General features: G+C 41.1%; 1 protein-coding gene across 2 annotated transcripts in view; it reads right to left on the bottom strand.

Annotated features, from left to right (window-relative positions):
• Positions 1 to 20,197, bottom strand: part of ids (iduronate 2-sulfatase) — a 45,539-nt gene that overhangs the window by 8,191 nt on the left and 17,151 nt on the right. The window lies entirely within an intron of this gene.

The raw sequence follows: 20,197 nt of genomic DNA, 5'->3' as shown, positions 1-20,197 counted from the left end.
TAGCCGGGTATTTTTAAAACCGAACATTCCCCCCCCCGTTTATAAAAATGTTTTATCCACACCACCTCGTCTTCGAAAAAAATCCCTTCCACACATAACCGAACATCTACGTTTTCAATCACATTCATAAGCATTCCAAACCTGTAGATGGCATTATTTCCCCAAATCCTACCCCCTAATCACATCGCCTGTGCTCTTGGAGCAGTAGTTGGGCTTCTAAAATTAAACATGTAAATAGCACCTGCACAATAATTAACGCTTTCAAGGCACTACTCCGATCCATTACTCTTTAGCTAGCCGCACACTACGCCGATTTTCAGCGTACCGAGCCAACTGAAGTCACGAGTCAGGCGTAAAGACTAGTTTTCGATGGTACCGACTCATCTCACAGCCGATACGAAAAACTAATCGGGAGCCAGACTGATCGGCGAGAGTCGCTAGCAATAGCCAATCATATCTTTCGCATATAACACGTGACATCATTAAACAATTTCTAGCGCGAGAAATACGTGTTGGTAGCACCTAATGCAGGTATATACTGTAATTCCATAGACTGAAGCTTTATCCATAGACACAGTGGGCTGGAAAGCCACTCTGCTCAAGTTGTGTGGCTGAATTCCAAATCGCTTTAACTCCCCTATATAAGTGCACGATTTAAGGTTGGGAATAATAGCTCATGCAGCCTAGATAGTGCGCTACATATTCCGTGTTGTGTCATTTGTAATTCAGCCTGTAGCATCTTCAAGTGTTGGATTTAACAGTAACTATATCCAATAGCCAATCACAAAGCTATTAAGTTGTCACGTGTCGCTTCAATCGCGACTGCACTCGTCAACAGTCGGGGGATATGTGCGTGCCCTGTCGGGAGTCGGCTCTGAAATGGGTCGGTTCGGTACCGCGTGGATCGCCGTGGTGGGCGGCTAGCTTAAGTCCATGCTTAATCTGGCTTCTGCAGTAAACAAAGGTCGCACGTTTGACGTCAGGGCAGAGTTGTTGTCATTTTTTTGGCGCAGATTGTGACGTTCTAAAACGCAAAACTCCGGTTATCTCTGTCTACACGAAAAGGCATACACGGAGTTTTCAAAAATCTTCACTTTGCCCGGAGTTTTTTTAAATATTCGTTTTTGATGTGTTTTCATGTGGATGACAGGCCAAAACGTAGAAAAATATCTTCGATTTAGCAGATACCCGGCTACGTGTGGACGGGGTCTTAGACTAAGCACAATTACTCTAGCTGATTTTAAAGTTAATCTTAAACTCTATTATGAACAGGCCTTAGATTTCTTTGATCCTGAAAACCCAAGGACATGGCGATCCATTTGCCCAGTATGCAATAATGCCTGAGGTCTAGCTGGACCAATAATTTGTTGTTTCTAATTTTGTGTAATGTTTATGGGTTTTTTAATTGTCTACTGTCTTTTTCATGTTAGGGGCCACAGTAATTGGCATTTGCTGTTGTGCCTGTCCTGCCTATTATATTTTTGTTATTTATTATTTTGTTTATACTTTTTTTGCATATTTTTCTGTGCATTATGTACTTGGCAAAGTCAAATAAATAAATAAATAAATAAATAAAGGATCACTGTATCTCCGTCGGTAGAGACGAAGCCGGGCCAGTCTTCTGCGGAGGTGCCGCGGACTAATTTTGAAATGATCCCTTATTAAAAGACTTAATGCAATCTCTCCCTGTGTCAACCCCTGATCAAAATATTGCCTTATTAGGTGATCGATTATTCCAGACATTCTAATGACCAAAGTTGCGTCTATACAGAATGAGAAATAGCCCCAAAGTCAGCATATCACAAGTCTCTTGGCGCACCTGAATGAACCATTTCTCAGCTGTTTACTCGAGATCATGAAATAATTGTTTTGTTTTCTCGAGATCTCGAAATAACGGTTTTGTTTTCTCGAGATCTCGAATTAGTTGTGTTGTTTTCTTGAGATCCTGACTTAATTATGTCGTTATCTCGGAATAACGGTTTTGTTTTCTCGAGAGCTCGAATTAATTATGTCGTTATCTCGGGATAACAAGGCGAAAAAAAGGATTATATGAAGGGCCTCGCTCGGCTTCCGTAGATGTGAGTTTGACAGATGCGCCAGTATATTTCTTGGATGATTGTTCCAACTATTGCATTTGGTTCCTATAAAACACTCCTTCACCGTGGCCTCAAAGAGTAGAAAAATGGAAGCTAGAGACATCATTTTGGCCACCTTCCAGTACTGACAAAATCCTGACAGAAGACAGAAGTTAAGCAAGCCTCACTGTCAATGTAGATGAAAGGATTCGCGAACATTTAACAGTTGATTTTAACTCCATAAGGAATAAAGCATGACAAGGTGCTGTTCTAGGAAAATAATCAGACCATGTGGTGTGGTGTGGTGTGGTGTGACGCAGCCTGACATGAAGCAGAATCACTGTTCCCGCACGAAGCATGTTCTGAAATCTTGTCCTTGAGCAATTTTCGACTCTTTATCACCTTTTCTTTTATTAACCAGTTACGGTTAATGTAGTGGACTGTTCATGGAGCAAATTAGTTCCTGATGCAACAAATATCAGATGTGCAAGACTAGAGATGGACAGTAACGAATTACATTTACTTGAGTACTGTACTTAAAGATCCACTGACAGTCATTTCGTATTAATTTTTAAACAAACAATATATGACTCCAAAGATAAATTCTGGTTTTAATTCTTGGTTTAACTGTCTGTTTTAAACATCAGAAGTAATTTTAAATTTTGCACAGGGAGATTGACCTGGATATGAACTGGGTTCATTCAGAGATGCCGGAAGTGACGTCACATCAGTGTGTCGTTTTTGTTTACAAGTCACTATGTTGGTTCAGTTCTCACAAGTCTTGTGATATTGAGCTGTGGTTTTGTTGTGAAAAAGTTAAATGGCGTCTAACCAAAAAGGGATTATATGTGTGGCTTACGGGTGTTCTAACACCACGTCGGAAGGAGTGAAACTCCATTCCTTTCCTTGGAAAAAACACCCTGAAATAGCAAAAGAGTGGGAAAGAAACGTTTCCAAAACACGTGCGAACTGGAAGTCAACAAAATGGTCACGTCTCTGTTCAGCACATTTCGAGGAGCACTGTTTCACTTTGTCGTCCAGAACTCGAAGAACGTTTGATCCAACTTATCCACTGGTGTTGGAGGAGTCAGCTGTGCCGACGTTGTTTGACAGGCCCGGGCCGAATCAATCTGTCAAAAGAGAAACAGATGACAGCAGACCCCCCCGAAGGGGCGGTCAAAAAGCGAAAGTCCGGTGGTGCCTTTGCCAAAAGAGAACGAGCCAGGGTACGTGGCTATGTGTCGTTATTCAATACATGTATGTTGTTTAAAATTTGTTGTAACGTCACAAATGCGTCTTATACCATTGCATATTACTTATCAATAGGCCAAAGCAGCTAATACCAGTAATGTACAACAACTGAAAGGCCAATACCTTGTTTCATATATTTAGTTAGGATAATATACATGATATATGTGTGGAGTGATAGATATAAGATGTCATCCGGCATGTTTTTTCCTATACCATAAAAGAAAAAAAATTACAACAAATTCCTTTCATCACCCCCTCCTCCGTGTCTTATTATAGAAATCGAAATACTGACAGACTATAATATAATGCAACTTTCTTCAAATTAGACGCTCCAAGAAATAGAAGACTCAGAACCCAATGTACATGTGCCAGATCATGCAGAGGAGGTTATACCAAATATTGAATCTGAGGTTTGTCACAGACCATGCAGACATTGTTTTCAACTTCTACATGCCATGAAATTGTTCAAATGTTCTTTTGTCTCTTTATGTTATTCTTATTTTTGTATTGATGCCGACTGTGTTGGTTCAAACTGATATGGTAAAACGCCGAGTTTTGGATATTCTTCATAACACTCTTCTTCATGCTCTGAATCAGAAATATCCGCATATTCGCCACTGAAACTTGACGAAGAACAAGAGAAGTGATCGTCTTCGACATGAGCCATGTTTTGTTTTCATGCAATCCAGAACGACATGCACTGATGTGACGTCACTCGCCCTAGCGGCAAAAACGGGCAAATGGCTCATGGCGCTTGTAGAAGCCGGGGCAAAAAACACAAAATCGGCTCTGAAATTCTTGATTTTCTACAAAGACGACCCTTTATTCAAGTTGAGTTTTGGATATTTTATTTCACAATACAGCAATAAAACAATAAATATACATATTACGTGGTGTAAAAAGTTGTGTCAGTGGGTCTTTAAGTACATGGAGTATCTGTACCTTTTTTTTTTTTTTAAACTTCTGACTTTAACTTCACTACATTTGAAAGACAAATATCGTATTTTTCACTCCACTACATTTCTGTCAAGGTCCTCGTTACTATGAAGCAGCTTTGAAACTGGACGTTTGTGTCTTTTGTTTTCTAAAACGTGATGGTTTTTTCGCAGGTGACACTGAGACAGCCCATCAGTAATCACTAGGGTCCCGTCCACAGACTCTATAAAATCAAGTTCAATGATTTCCCAGTAGCGTTATTTGAACTCGATTAGTTGATGGCAGAATGGAAGGAGGCGGTTCTTCTGGAGAACGCACGCACCCACGGCCCATGAAGCCATGTTTCAGTTTTCCGAAAGGATTAAAGATTCGTTTTGTTTTAAATGTTTGCTTTGTTTGCCTAAAATGAACCACATCAAGGCCTACAAAAACTCAAAATAACGAGTCGACCACTCCTGGGGAGGGTAACAGTGGTGTTGAATTTCCTCCATTTGTACACAATCACATGATCTTTAGCAAACTGCAGACGAGCAGCAATGTTCTTTTTGGAGAGCAGTGGCTTTCTCCTTACAACCCTGCTATGCACACCATTTATTGTTCAGTGTTCTCCTGATGATGGACTCATGAACATTAGCCAATGTGAGAGAGGCCTTCAGTTGCTTAGAAGTTACCCTGGGGTCCTTTGTGATCTCACCGACTATTACACACCTTGCTCTTGGAATGATCTTTGTTGGTCGACCACTCCTGGGGAGGGTAACAGTGGTGTTGAATTTCCTCCATTTGTACACAATCAGCAGGTATAGCAGTACCTCGAGCAGTATATCGAGGTATATAAACGTTTTATTCCAAGAGAAAGCTTGCAACGAAGTTATCTGTGCTTTTAGAGCTAGCGATAACATTGCAAGTGTAGCTATGCATTCTGGTTAGTCAAATGACTTTCTATGGATTTGCCCGCCAAGTTGCCGTCGCCTTGTCCACGGCTAACGTTAACACACAGCTAGTTAACTTGGACACTGTTAGTTAGCATGTAAAAACGGAGTTATGCTAACGTGAATAACGTTAACTTATCTGAAGTCCTTTCAGAAATATGTTTCAGCATAATCTTGCCAAACAAACAATATAGAAATCTTTCTTTTCTAGTAACGTTAACTACCCAATATGATTTCAAGTTTGAAAAGGGTTTGTTAGCATGTCAGGTGGAGCTTCACTGACTAGCTAGCTTAACGTTAAACCATCATGATTAGGGTGACCAGACGTCCTGGTTTTACCGGGACAGTCCCGATTTGGGGTTGTGTGTCCCGAGTCCCGACAAAAGTCTGTCGGGACACGGATATATCCCGGTTTTCGCCATTTGCGACAGAGCAGCGTGGGAATCGTTAGCGGAGAAATGTCTGCATTTACTATTTTGATGAATTGACAGGAATCGCAAACTTTCCTGGTTACTGCCCCCTGGCCCTGTGGCATGGGTGTTTATTTAGCCACATTATTCCAGACAACAGAACGTGTTGCCATGCAACAATAAAATAAACATTAACTGGCGCGAATGTTCTTTGTCTAGCAGCTAGCAACAGTAACGCCGCAGCAATTATGCCGAAAAGAAAATGTATCTTTTCCAAAGATTTACAGGGCACCTACCCCTTCCTCCGAGAGGTGCAGAACAATGCACACGAAGCCTACTGCACACACTGTAAGTGCTTTGTTCTTGTACTGAGTTGGGTAGCCTATGCTGCAAATGCTGTGCGCTCCTGTGGGGGCTTTCCTCGGGCTGTCGCCCCTCTCCTCCTTTACTGCTGAGAGACGCCCTTCATATAATCGTTTTTCATTCACCTTGTTATCCCGAGATAACGACATAATTAATTCAGGATCTTGAGAAAACAACACAACTAATTCGAGATCTCGAGAAAACAAAACCGTTATTTTGAGATCTCGAGAAAACAAAACAATTATTTCATGATCTCAGCTGGATCACTGTATCTCCGTCGGTAGAGACGAAGCCGGGCCAGTCTTCTGCGGAGGTGCCGCGGACTAATTTTGAAATGATCCCTTATTAAAAGACTTAATGCAATCTCTCCCTGTGTCAACCCCTGATCAAAATATTGCCTTATTAGGTGATCGATTATTCCAGACATTCTAATGACCAAAGTTGCGTCTATACAGAATGAGAAATAGCCCCAAAGTCAGCATATCACAAGTCTCTTGGCGCACCTGAATGAACCATTTCTCAGCTGTTTACTCGAGATCATGAAATAACGGTTGTGTTTTCTCGAGATCCTGAATTAATTATGTCGTTATCTCGGGATTACAAGGTGAATAAAAAAAAAGGATTATATGAAGGGCCTCTCTCGGCTTCCGTAGTATATATTCTCAAATCACTTGTCTCTTTTTTGTTTCCGTTTAACATACCGTTCTGACAGTTTGGCCATATTGCTGTGTTGAACAGCTTGTTGCACCTTCCATTAAAGTGTTCACTTTTGTACACATCTTCTTGCTTTATTCATTCAGTTGTGGGGAATGGTTAGTAAGGTTGATTCTGACCTAGGCTATGTTGAGGTCACATATCTACTTTTTAAGTTCATGCTATAGTGCATACAATTTTAGAGATATATAGCCTACATGTGCATATGCGTTCTTCTTGGTGTTCTCACAAACAGGTGGAATAAATCAGTTTAAGGGCCCGTTTACACGAGGACGCTGTCGGGTAAAAACGACTAAATATTTTATCAGAAGTGCCTTTCGTTTACACGAGGACGGCATTTCCGAGGCTGAAAAACGGATAAAATTGAAAACGCCTTCCAGAGTGGATAAGTTAAAAACAGCCCCCGTTGCATATCCGTCTAAACTACCCAATACGCGAAACTCTGCTCGGATCTGCTCACGTCGGGTACGCGTTTACGTCATACATATGTCATATACTGTACATGCCAGCCCGGGAAGTAAGAAAGTAAGTAAAAAAAGTAAGAGCATGTCTGATTACATCGATCTAACGGACCTTCAAGCTGCTCTGTGTTTTAATGCAGTAGATGTGTTTTCCTGCTCACCCGCCCAGCTGGAGCTCCTCAGTTTGGTGTCGCCAAGGCGCGCCGCCTATTCAAGCCGCTCGTGAAACCATAAACCCGAGACTGAAAACAAAACTAGCAGCCGAACGGGTTTATTTTGCTGAGATGGACACTGCCTTTTCTCTTCTTCACCGAAACAAGAGTGAGTGTTACTTAATAAAGGCTTAAGAGTACCTACAGTACCTCAGCCGGACCGGTGTTCTGTAAAGTTATCCTAGCAAGTTCTCATACAGACCGTTTTATTATTCAAAACAAGTCATTACAAATTATTTGACTCGGCCAAAGACTCGACCAATACGCACAAAACATAAAAATCGGCAAATGCGTGAAATTCTCACCGATTTTCTATCAGCCTAGCTGATCGGTGGGACAAAACTACTGTTGAATTTTCCTACCCTCCTGGATTTCGCGCATGCGTAGTAGGCTTGGTAGGATAACTTGACAGAACAGCAGCGCAGATGTGCAGATCAGACAAGACAGAAGACGTTGCGCATGCGTGCAGACATAGCGGAGACATTTATGCGTCACCGTATAGACGCAGATTTCCTCCTTGAAAACGGTCGTGTAGACGCGGAAAAAAGTGAGAACGAAAACGGACTTTTGCGTTTTTGTTTTATACCGTCCCCGTGTAAAGTGGGTCTAACTTTGGCCTATGGACATAGCCTGGCCTATTCTCAGCCATTACAAAATCTGTTGTCTGACGATAATTTAACTGATCTGTATACCACTATGCTAATAGATAACAAAATGCCTGTTTGTTTTATTTCATGTGAGATGTTGATAAATGTGAGCTTTAACAAAAATGATAAGAGCACCTCTCTGAGTGTCACGTTTACGTAAAAAAAAGGTGTGCGTGCACGAGCATGGTCGCACGCAAAAGTGTCCTGGTTTCAGACTAGGGAAATCTGGTCACCCTAACCATGATGGCACAGCACGCGTTCATTTTGTGAATTCACATTTCTGTCTTTAGTAACGGCGTTAGGTTTTGTCAGCATTATGGCAATAATACAACGATGCGTTGACAGAAAATGTACTTTTAATACTAAAGTATTTTTAAAAGCGAGTACTTCAGTACGTAAAAATTTGACTGGACAACTTTGACTTGTATCGGAGTAACATTTGGCCAGCGGGATCTGTACTTTGACTTAAGTTTTGTACTTTGTCCACCTTTGTACAGGACAAACTGCCGTTGCGTCACTTCAAGAAACAAGAACGCACAAACTCCTTCTGTCCTTCCCACAGCAGTAAACTAACCATTACAAAACCAGTGACTATACACAGTTTTGTTGCATAGCACATTATTTTTATTCCACTTATGAGGTTTAGATTATGTAGAACATATGTCATGCAAGTTCCGATGAATGAGCTGTTACCATAGAAACAAAAATGAATTAGAGCAAGTGCATTAACAGGAACCTGTTAGTACAATTACAGTGATCAGAGCTGCTGTTTTTAAAAATATATAAAATTAGATTAAAAAAAAAACCTCCTGAACAATCAGATTTGTTGTGGTATAACAGTGTTTCTCAAACTTTTTCAGACCAAGGACTACTTTATCCATTAAAAAAAAAAATTCGCAGACCACCTAACGCCCTAACATGGGCGACTGCTCTAAGACAACGAGGGAGGCTCAGCCTCCTCTAAAAATGACGAACATCGTGTAGGATGAATTGCGCTAGGCTTATGTTATAGCCGACCTTATAACATTGCTATTTCAGATCCAGAATCATAGAAATACAACCCAGATTCCAAAAAAGTTGGGACAAAGTACAAATTGTAAATAAAAACGGAATGCAATGATGTGGAAGTTTCAAAATTCCATGTTTTATTCAGAATAGAACATAGATGACATATCAAATGTTTAAACTGAGAAAATGTATCATTTAAAGAGAAAAATTTGGTGATTTTAAATTTCATGACAACAACACATCTCAAAAAAGTTGGGACAAGGCCATGTTTACCACTGTGAGACATCCCCTTTTCTCTTTACAACAGTCTGTAAACGTCTGGGGACTGAGGAGACAAGTTGCTCAAGTTTAGGGATAGGAATGTTAACCCATTCTTGTCTAATGTAGGATTCTAGTTGCTCAACTGTCTTAGGTCTTTTTTGTCGTATCTTCCGTTTTATGATGCGCCAAATGTTTTCTATGGGTGAAAGATCTGGACGGCAGGCTGGCCAGTTCAGTACCCGGACCCTTCTTCTACACAGCCATGATGCTGTAATTGATGCAGTATGTGGTTTGGCATTGTCATGTTGGAAAATGCAAGGTCTTCCCTGAAAGAGACGTCATCTGGATGGGAGCATATGTTGCTCTAGAACCTGGATATACCTTTCAGCATTGATGGTGTCTTTCCAGATGTGTAAGCTGCCCATGCCACACGCACTAATGCAACCCCATACCATCAGAGATGCAGGCTTCTGAACTGAGCGCTGATAACAACTTGGGTCGTCCTTCTCCTCTTTAGTCCGAATGACACGGCGTCCCTGATTTCCATAAAGAACTTCACATTTTGATTCGTCTGACCACAGAACAGTTTTCCACTTTGCCACAGTCCATTTTAAATGAGCCTTGGCCCAGAGAAGACATCTGCGCTTCTGGATCATGTTTAGATACGGCTTCTTCTTTGAACTATAGAGTTTTAGCTGGCAACGGCGGATGGCACGGTGAATTGTGTTCACAGATAATGTTCTCTGGAAATATTCCTGAGCCCATTTTGTGATTTCCAATACAGAAGCATGCCTGTATGTGATGCAGTGCCGTCTAAGGGCCTGAAGATCATGGGCACCCAGTACGGTTTTCCGGCCTTGACCCTTACGCACAGAGATTCTTCCAGATTCTCTGAATCTTTTGATGATATTATGCACTGTAGATGATGATATGTTCAAACTCTTTGCAATTTTACACTGTCGAACTCCTTTCTGATATTGCTCCACTATTTGTCGGCGCAGAATTAGGGGGATTGGTGATCCTCTTCCCATCTTTACTTCTGAGAGCCGCTGCCACTCCAAGATGCTCTTTTTATACCCAGTCATGTTAATGACCTATTGCCAATTGACCTAATGAGTTGCAATTTGGTCCTCCAGCTGTTCCTTTTTTGTACCTTTAACTTTTCCAGCCTCTTATTGCCCCTGTCCCAACTTTTTTGAGATGTGTTGCTGTCATGAAATTTCAAATGAGACAATATTTGGCATGAAATTTCAAAATGTCTCACTTTTGACATTTGATATGTTGTCTATGTTCTATTGTGAATACAATATCAGTTTTTGAGATTTGTAAATTATTGCATTCCATTTTTATTTACAATTTGTACTTTGTCCCAACTTTTTTGGAATCGGGGTTGTACATGTGCTCAACCCAACTACAGTGCGAAATCATTCCCTTATAACTTTAATGTGTGCGTGAGTTTTTCCCCCTCGTGACAGCGCGATGCAGCCCAGCCTCAGTGCACTTCAATGGCATTTGGGAGTGATGTGCTTTCAATATCAAAATGCAAGACGATTATTGGACAAATACTGCGAAAACGCCCACCCACGGAGTCTCACAGACTCCCAGCCTCAGTGGACTTCAATGGCGTTTGGGAGCTATGCGCTTTTCAATCTCAAAATGCAAGACGGTTATTGGACAAATACTGCGAAAATGCCCGCCCACGGACTCCCAGCCTCACAGTGGGAGGGACATGGCAGTTTCCGTGAGGAGACTGGTGATTGGTGAAAGCGGCCGGATATTTTCTTTGATTGACAGCTCGTTTCAACTATAGACAGGCAGCGGTGAATCTCAGTTCAGTCCCATGCGGATTCGCAAGTGCTGTGGTGTATTGTAAGAGATCAGCTTACATTTTGATTTCATTCATTACATACGGTTTCTACCAGCTTTTTTAGTTTGTATATATTTTCATTGTAAATAAAGTGTAAATATAGTGTTGTCAAGTTTGCTATCTTAGTTCCAGAAATTTCGTTTATTTGAGTGACTGAACTTGAACTTGAGGGGGCTAGTCAGCTAGCAAGAAAGCTGCGCACGGATGCCAAGCATTGCTGATTTAATTTTGGCGAAGCCATTTGCCAGTCTTCCTTTCGAGGAAAAAATTAAAATTAAAGAGCAGGGTAGACCAACGCCTCAAATTGACTTGGTGAAAAAGGTAGGGAATAATACTCGTTCCTTTCAGCTCTCCTGGTACGAGAAAGTGAATTGGCTAACAGCAAGTGACCCACATCAACAACAGTAAATAGGCTACTTTAGTAATATGTCATGGATGGACCAAAAATATAGAATCTATTTAAAATGTTTATGCTGAGTTTATTATATTGGAATATATATTTCTCTGGATATGAATTAAACACAGCTACAATTTGGAAAACATTTTTAAACAGAAACACAGCCGAGAACATTTCACACTACAGACCTGGATTAAAAGTGAAGGGTTATCAAAATTGTCAATAAAACATCTCAGTCAAAATAAGTAAAATATAGGGAAAGTGCCATTGAATGAAATGTGTGGCACCCAGCTCTATGTTTGGCTCCCCAAGGTCAGTGCTTGTGCCTATTCCAGAACACTCTGCTGTTACTGCTGAGGTTCCTGACAAAGAGCTGCTTTCAATAATGATCAATTTTTAAACAACATGCCACAATTTTAAAATATAAAATGTTAAAATATACCCCTCCCCCCCAACACCACCATCATGTATATTGGACAGTAGGCTAATGGGCCAAAAGAACCTGTTATTTCACAGTTTGTGACGCTGCCAACAATCAGCCAGATCAGAGGCAAGAGTATGGGCAAAATTGATGTTTTTTCTTTTAAAATCTGGAAATATCGTAACCGACCAGCCTCCCCTGTTTGAAAGACTACCAGTCGCCACTGCGCTCTAAATATCCCAAACGAAAAACAATGAGCTTACTTCAACAGTATATTACAAATCACACACTAAATTACAGTTTTACAAATATAGCCAACTCACTCATTGTTGTCCTCCTCTAAATGGGAAGAATGGTGCTGCTTATTCGGATAAATCACTGAAGCGGTGTCTGGCTCCAAACTGGACAGTTTTAATCTCCTATTGGGGGCCACATTGATCTGGTCATGCTGCTTTGTTTTCTCAAACAAAGAATCATAATATCTTTGCACTTTGTCCTTGCTCGTGTCGATGTTTGTTTATGCTTTTCTTTTGGCTGACCCATCATCTTTTTGACAGTTTGATGCCAAGTCTAATGTCCTTAACCCATAATTACGTCATCGCTTGTTTACCGCAACGCATTATGGGCGATACCTGGGGTCAGCTCCGACGTATTGTTTACTTTTGCCTTTGTTAAACACTACTAATCGGTTTTAACCATGCCTAAAGTGAATTGCTGTGTGCCTTACTGTGTCTCCATGACAAAGAGAACACCTAATTTGAGCTTTTTATCAGCTGCCGGTTGAGAAGAAAGAACCTTTGAACTGAATTTTAATGGACAAGTGTTTGTAGCTTACGTTTCTCTGGTGGGAAAAAGACGTACTTAAAAGGTCCTAGGCAATGGTCGGAGGTGAAACGTAGAATATCAACTTTATTGTCTACAAGAACAAGCCAGAAAGCGAATTCAATCTTCCTAGTGTCTAATTTGCACCCTAAAATTGATTAAAACGGTTAAAATATACTGTTTTGCCCAATGTCCGAAGGTTTGTTTACATCTCACTTATGCGCACTTTCACCGCCAGGGGACAGTTGTCGTGACGTCATTTAAGCCAAACAGACCGGGAGCAGTTCCGTGTTTACTTGCGAACCGAGCACACGTGTACGGACTTTGTTCGTGAGAGGTTGTGTAAAATGTCTGAAAGCGATAGCGATTTTGAAGTAGGAACTCTCCAAATTGAACATCGAGAAGTGAAACCATATACACTACCGTTCAAAAGTTTGGGGTCACTTTGAAATGTCCTTATTTTTGAAAGAAAAGCACTGTTCTTTTCAATGAAGATCACTTTAAACTAATCAGAAATCCACTCTATACATTGCTAATGTGGTAAATGACTATTCTAGCTGGTTTTTGGTGCAATATCTCCATAGGTGTATACAGTAGAGGCCCATTTCCAGCAACTATCACTCCAGTGTTCTAATGGTACAATGTGTTTGCTCATTGCCTCAGAAGGCTAATGGATGATTAGAAAACCCTTGTACAATCATGCTAGCACAGCTGAAAACAGTTTAGCTCTTTAGAGAAGCTATAAAACTGACCTTCCTTTGAGCAGATTGAGGTGGGGTTTACATTAGACCGTATCAGCGGATCATCAGATTAACGTTTTTAAAAACGATTAGCGTGCACACAGCAACGCCAATACACGATTCGCGTGCACACAGCAACGCCAATACACGGATACGCTAATCACATGACTAATTCGGCACGCAAGTTGAAATGTGTCAGTGCGGCTCATTGCGTCCTCCTCAGCGGCTGTGCTCAAAATCACTCCGCCCTGAACAGCGAGTGCCCTCTGGAGGGTGCGCACTCCGGCCCTGCGCAGCTCACAGAGCGCACGAGCAGTGATTCGGGACTGAGCCGCTGTGTGTGTGTGATTCCAGTGCATATCGGGCAGCATGCGCAAGTCACTTACCACTTGCAAGTGGAAAGATGGCAAGCCTAAAGACAATCATAACTACACAATGGGCAGTATTTGCATCAGTATTTGCAGTATTTTCATACTTTTATACTCTTTAATGAAAGGTGATACAAGGCGGAAGTCCGCACTGTTTTCAGCAGTCGCGTCACATGACCAACGCCAGCGAATCAGGAAGGTGGATGTCACAGTGACGTTGTCCAATGACGACGCCAGCTAGAGCTCAGCACAGCGTATCCGCGTATTCTCAATGTTTACACAGCACCGGACCAGACACGATCTGGATTGAATACGTGGACCCTGGCGGATTCCCGTTTCCCGGCGTTTTAATGTAAACGGACAGTGCATCCGTGAAGAAAACGAGACAGATACGGTCTAATGTAAACTTGGCCTGAGTTTCTGGAGCTTCACATTTGTGGGGTCGATTAAATGCTCAAAATGGCCAGAAAAATGTCTTGACTATATTTTCTATTCATTTTACAACTTATGGTGGTAAATAAAAGCGTGACTTTTCATGGAAAACACAAAATTGTCTGGGTGACCCCAAACTTTTGAACGGTAGTGTATGTATGACCCTATGGCCGTTGCGAAGCAATCGGTGAATGTGGCTCACTGGTTTGACCGTGTGGCCTCAGAATCGGACAGCGACTCGACCGACTCTGATCGCGGTGACCCCGGACCTCAACAAGACTCGCACCCAAATGATTTATCATAGTAGTTATGATATATTCTTACTTTCGTCGTAATACTAAATAAGAGCCCTTTGGAAGAATAATTAAACCGACCTCCCTAGTGGATATACAGTGGTGCTTGAAAGTTTGTGAACCCTTTAGAATTTTCTATATTTCTACATAAATATGACCTAAAACATCATCAGATTTTCACACAAGCCCTAAAAGTAGATAAAGAGAACCCAGTTAAACAAACGAGACAAAAATATTTTACTTGGTCATTTATTTATTGAGGAAAAGGATCCAGTATTACATATCTGTAAGTGGCAAAAGTATGTGAACCTCTAGGATTAGCAGTTAATTTGAAGATTAAATTCGAGTCAGGTGTTTTCAATCAATGGGAGGACAATCAGGTGTGAGTGGGCACCCTGTTTTATTTAAAGAACAGGGATCTATCAAAGTCTGATCTTCACAACACACGTTTGTGGAAGTGTATCGTGGCACGAACAAAGGAGATTTCTGAGGACCTCAGAAAAAGTGTTGTTGATGCTCATCAGGCGGAAAAGGTTACAAAACCATCTCTAAAGAGTTTGGACTCCACCAATCCACAGTCAGACAGATTGTGTACAAATGGAGGAAATTCAAGACCATTGTTACCCTCCCCAGGAGTAGTCGACCAACAAAGATCACTCCAAGAGCAAGGTGTGTAATAGTCGGTGAGGTCACAAAAGACCCCAGGGTAACTTTTAAGCAACTGAAGGCCTCCCTCACATTGGCTAATGTTCATGTTCATGAGTCCACCATCAGGAGAACACTGAACAACAATGGTGTGTATGGCAGGGTTGCAAGGAGAAAGCCACTGCTCTCCAAAAAGAACATTGCTGCTCATCTGCAGTTTGCTAAAGATCACGTGGACAAGCCAGAAGGCTATTGGAAAAATGTTTTGTGGACGGATGAGACCAAAATAGAACTTTTTGGTTTAAATGAGAAGCGTTATGTTTGGAGAAAGGAAAGCACTGCATTCCAGCATAAGAACCTTATCCCATCTGTGAAACATGGTGGTGGTAGGATCATGGTTTGGGCCTGTTTTACTGCATCTGGGCCAGGACGGCTTGCCATTGTTGATGGAACAATGAATTCTGAATTATACCAGCGAATTCTAAAGAAAAATGTCAGGACATCTGTCCATGAACTGAATCTCAAGAGAAGGTGGGTCATGCAGCAAGACAACAACCCTGAGCGCACAAGCCATTCTACCAAAGAATGGTTAAAGAAGAATAAAGTTAATGTTTTGGAATGGCCAAGTCAAAGTCCTGACCTTAATCCAATCGAAATGTTGTGGAAGGACCTGAAGCAAGCAGTTCATGTGAGGAAACCCACCAACATCCCAGAGTTGAAGTTGTTCTGTATGGAGGAACGGGCTAAGATTCCTCCAAGCCGGTGTGCAGGACTGATCAACAGTTACCGCAAACGTTTAGTTGCAGTTATTGCTGCACAAGGGGGTCACACCAGATACTGAAAGCAAAGGTTCACATACTTTTGCCACTCATAGGTATGTAATATTGGATCATTTTCCTCAATAAATAAATGACCAAGTATAATATTTTTGTCTCATTTGTTTAACCGGGTTCTCTTTATTTACTTTTAGGACTTGTGTGAAAATCTGATGATGTTTTAGGTCATATTTATGCAGAAATATAGAAAATTCTTAAGGTTTCACAAACTTTCAAGCACCACTGTAGATAATGATTACTTGACAGTGTACTGGTACGCCACATTAGCCTGCCATCCGCGGCATTATACTATTTATAGCCAACTCTAAGCTAGGCATTATACTATTTATAGCTGACTCATTTCCACAATAATTGTACAGGATCCCTCAGGATTCTTGACTTGTCAATTGCAAGCAAAAGTAAAAATGTTTACCTCCAATCTTCTCCTTTTTGTTTGAGCGTTACTGCTCCATTTCTTTTTTGACTGTTTGATTTTGTTTCACGCGCACAATCCACTCTCTCTGCCTCGTCTCCTTTTTCAGAAAAAGCCAACCCTCTCGCTCCGCCTCTTCTCCTCTTTCGGAAAAAGCCAACCCACTCTCTCCGCCTCGTCTCCTTTTTTCAGAAAAAGCCAATCCTCTCGCTCCATCTCTTCTCTTCTTCCGGAAAAAGCCAACCCACTCTCTCTGCCTCTTCTCCTCTCTCGGAAAAAGGTAAAAACTTCTTCCTGAACCGGTCCCGTTGTTACAGTTCACTGCACAACAATAAGGCATGATTTTTCTTTGGAAATTCCTGAACGCACGTCTGCACTCAAGCCGAACGGCAATGTAAGTAAACCTAAGTGGACTCAACTCAAGCGGTTTGTTTGTCTTAAATGACGTCACGCGCCGAGTGGTCACGAAAATAGCCGAACAGAAATTCGCCACGATCCGCGCTAACTTATTTTAATTATTACTTATTAACAATACTTCTTGGGACCAGAAGAAAATTACAGAGGGTTTTTTAACATATAAAGTTTCAAATGTGCATAAAATTAAAGCCGTTGCCTATGACCTTTAAACTGTAACCCAGCGATATTTCCATGGTCTGTGGAATGGCCTTTGGTTATAGAAGATTATAACAGTTGACACTGTTCATCATCTGAAACTAGCACTATACCAAAGCCTGGAAAACAAAAGCATTCTTTGGCATTTGCCTCTCAACATGCCGAAGCACTCGACAGCCGAACGAGCCTGTCGGACCGATAAAACTCCCAAACCATGAAGGGTTCGCTTTCAGGTATGTATAATGTTCAGTGTACCTCACTCGCGGCATTTATTGAAGAAAATACATTAATACTGAACATCACACGGCAGATCAGCGGGTTTCCAAAGATTTTTTTTTTTGTAATGATTCCTGATCTCAAGTTTTATTTAACTAAATCACTCATTTATGAATGTTTTGATGCTGTTCATCTGGGCCCGGGATCACGAAGCAATCTTAGACTGAAGTCAACAGTTGATTTTTCACAGTACTGTAGTTTCCCTTCCTGCATCTGTAACTTTCATTGTGCTGGATCAAAAATAAGTACAAGACTAATATTTCATTAGAGCAAAGCTTCTTAGAAAATGGTAAGGAATAACTGAAGATTAATAGAAACAAATTTAGACAAAGCAGATATGCAGAACCTTTATTTTTAAATTTCTGAGTGGATAGTATCTCCATTCTTGACTCTTGTATATATAATTAGGTTTTTTTTTTTTAAAGAGTTAAAATCGACCGCAAAGTTGGCATTCGAGCTGCCCTGCTGAGCCAGCCAGCCCTGAGTGCGTGATGTCACAGCGGTAATCGGTTTTAAGGCCGAGGCCTTTGACAGCTACAGACCAAAGTCATATAAATAAAAATTTATGGTGAAAGTAAGAAACACCGTTACCGACTTGCTCAACTAACACTGATTTGACTTCACTGATTGTGGGTTGACTCTCATTAAAACAGGATGGGTGTTATAACTTATGCAACATACATATACATGTACATGCATTTTCACTGATAAAACGTAAAAGGCTAATTAAATCAGATGAACTGAGACAATCACATTCTGAAGCAAATTAAATAATCTAATACCGGTAACTTAAACACACAATACAAGTTACATGTATTAATCTAAATGCAGGTAAACGACGAGTGGCGTTTTTGTTTTGTGTCTAAATGAGAGTCGAGTCTTACCCGTCTGTGTTCTCGCTTCTTAAAGGCCGACCTTGTGGCCGATTGTTGTGAAACAATCTGACTTTCGGTTGTTCGTTCAGTTCTCCGTTCATTCGCGTCTTCCATATAAGGGTAAGATATTGCTGCTGAGGCGAGCATATCCAGCAGAGAAATCAGACGGCTAGTCCACTCATTCTCCATACTGAGTACTCCGCCATTACTGATTGGCTCAGGCAATTACTAAAACCCGGGACGGGATATCACCAGCTTTAGCAACAACCGCGGGGAGGTCACTGTCCGAGCGATAATACGTCCCATCCCATGTTTTAGCAACAACCCTCAGCTCACACTCCGGGAGAACTGGTGCAACTGAACTTACTTTCTTTTTCTTGTTTTTTTTCCTTTAATTGTTGGTACTACACCCTCCTTAAATACGGGCTTTTCGCCAACGCTCCTCAACAGATCAGAGGTTTCATATGAGTCTTCAGTAAAATGTGCAGAGCAGAGGAGAGACCACTGTGTAGGCGCCCAATGTGCCCGTGAACTTCTCGCAAAACGTGTCCAAATCTTTGCAGTTTGAACATTCTTGGGCCATGAGTGCAACGTAAATCTACCTTCTGTCGTGTTGCTGCACCCGCCAGCAACACATCTACGTGGCATGGCGATAAATTAGCTCAAAATGGAAACTCGAAGTTGCAGTCAGCTCTGTGTTTAAGTACAGCAAAAATGGTGATGAGACCGATAGCCTTCCTACGGTGACGTCACAGATGTCAAGGTCATTCACTCAGACTGCTACCTATATGAATCATTTTAATCATAAAAATTACTGTATTAGATTTATTGTTAATGCTTAAAACTATTTCTGTGCCATTCTTGAGGTCTCAAGGCATTTATAAATGAAAAGTGAGGCCATGGCTCTGCGTATCTCCTTTAAGTCTAAGATTGCTTCGTGATCCAATATGCATACGTCCTCAGAAATAAGACATTCTGAGATTTGATGATGTACAGTGTAGTAGACTCGGTCTAGACCAGTGGCAGCTGGTAGTCTTTCAAACAGGGGAGGCTGGTCGGTTACAATATTTCCAGATTTTAAAAGAAAAAAGAAAAAACACATCAATTTTGCCCATACTCTTGCCTCTGATCTGGCTGATTGTTGGCAGCGTCACAAACTGTAAAATAACAGGTTCTTTTGGCCCATTAGCCTACTGTCCAATATACATGATGGTGGTGCTGAGGGGGTATATTTTAACATTTTATATTTTAAAATTGTGGCATGTTGTTTAAAAATTGATCATTATTGAAAGCAGCTCTTTGTCAGGAACCTCAGCAGTAACAGCAGAGTGTTCTGGAATAGGCACAAGCACTGACCTTGGGGAGCCAAACATAGAGCTGGGTGCCACACATTTCATTCAATGACACTTTCCCTATATTTTACTTATTTTGACTGAGAAATGTTTTATTGACAATTTTGATAACCCATCACTTTTAATCCAGGTCTGTAGTGTGAAATGTTCTCGGCTGTGTTTTTGTTTAAAAATGTTTTCCAAATTGTAGCTGTGTTTAATTCATATCCAGAGAAATATATATTCCAATATAATATACTCAGCATAAACATTTTAAATAGATTCTATATTTTTGGTCCATCCATGACATATTACTAAAGTAGCCTATTTACTGTTGTTGATGTGGGTCACTTGCTGTTAGCCAATTCACTTTCTCGTACCAGGAGAGCTGAAAGGAACGAGTATTATTCCCTACCTTTTTCACCAAGTCAAATTTGAGGCGTTGGTCTACCCTGCTCTTTAATTTTAATTTTTTCCTCGAAAGGAAGACTGGCAAATGGATTCGCCAAAATTAAATCTGCAATGCTTGGCATCCGTGCGCAGCTTTCTTGCTAGCTGACTAGCCCCCTCAAGTTCAAGTTCAGTCACTCAAATAAACGAAAT

Source organism: Neoarius graeffei, chromosome 8 (genome assembly GCF_027579695.1).
Source record: "Neoarius graeffei isolate fNeoGra1 chromosome 8, fNeoGra1.pri, whole genome shotgun sequence".
Lineage (NCBI taxonomy): Eukaryota > Metazoa > Chordata > Actinopteri > Siluriformes > Ariidae > Neoarius > Neoarius graeffei.
The sequence above is the reverse complement of the archived record's forward strand: the minus strand, read 5'-3'. Positions and strand labels throughout refer to the sequence as shown.